Raw genomic sequence first — 1,306 nt, forward strand, 5'->3', positions numbered from 1 at the left:
TTGCAGGGTGGGCCGCAGCGCTGAATACCGCCCCTGGGTTAGGTGTCTTGGTTGTCAGCTCCACAGGCTGGAGACTCGGCCAGGTCACTGTGACCCGGTCCCTAGGCGCCCCAGGACTGTCCGCCCCTGAGAGCATCACCTTGAGGGTGGAGGGCGGGGGGTGCCCAGGACAGGGACAGGCATCCTGGCAGGGGCCTGGCAGGGGCCCGGCGGCCTGGGAGCCCAAGGGGGCCAGACCCAACCCCAACATGGCCTTTGGGGCCCTCCCCTTGGTGTGCTCCCCGCGGCTCCCGGGTGTGCCGGAGCCCAGGTCCCTGGCCGCTTTGGGGTTGTTTTCGGCTGGCCCGCCTCACGGACTGCGCCCCGAGGGCTGCCTCCCCTCCAGCGGGGCCTGGCCTTCCCCAGGCAGGCAGGTGCGGCCTCTGACCTCAGGGAGTTGAGTCTGGGTGGGGGCAAGAGCAGGTCAGGCAGGACCGTCCTGCGTGTCCTGGAGGGTGGAACCGACTGGCCCTGCCCCAGTGCCCAGGGTACAGGCCACAGCCCACACGGCTTCTGTTCTCACACTCCGGACGCTCCCACCAGTGCGGCCTGAGAGCACCCCCATCCAGTGACCTCTCTGTGTGAATTCTGTAGGTCAGGCTCCTCCCCTGGCCTCAGTCTTCCCGTCTGTAAGTGGGCAGACGCTCCCAGGCCCCGCGATGATCGGCCGGGTCACGGGTGCCACGGAGGGATGAGCGTTTTGTCAACCAGCAGCTCACGCTCCACGCTTGGGCCTCTGTGGGCCCGGATGTTTCTCCCAGGCAGGCAGCCGCTGGACGGCTCCTCCTCCAGGGTGGAGGGCAGGGTGGAGGGCGGAGGGGGCATGCCTGGCAGCCTGCGCGGCGGCTGGTGCAGTGTCCTCCTGCCCCACCCAGATGTTTGGGCATCAGGTCCTGTGGCTGCCTGACGGGGAGGAAGCCTGGTCTAAGCAGACAGCAGTCACCGGAAACCAGGCCAGGGCCTCCTGGGACAGAGGCCACGGAGGGGATGGTGCTGGCAGGTGCGGCAGGCGCCTGGCCCCGGTGGTGGCCAGGGCTCTGGGCAGGCGGGGCCAGCAGGTCTGGCATGGATGACCCAGGGGGTGTTGGGTGGCCATGCCGTGCGCCTTGGCAGGACCTCAGGGCCCAGGCAGCCAGTGTGCGAGGTCACCTGGCGACGCTTTGGGTGTTGCCTGGCGGGGCAGGACGTCTGGCTTCGGCCAGCTGCCCAAACGTGGGCCGCAGCCCAGGCCTGCAGACCGGACAGGGACAGGTGGCCGCGGGCGGGT

This window comes from Myotis davidii, unplaced genomic scaffold (genome assembly GCF_000327345.1).
Source record: "Myotis davidii unplaced genomic scaffold, ASM32734v1 scaffold67, whole genome shotgun sequence".
Classification (NCBI taxonomy): Eukaryota; Metazoa; Chordata; class Mammalia; order Chiroptera; family Vespertilionidae; genus Myotis; species Myotis davidii.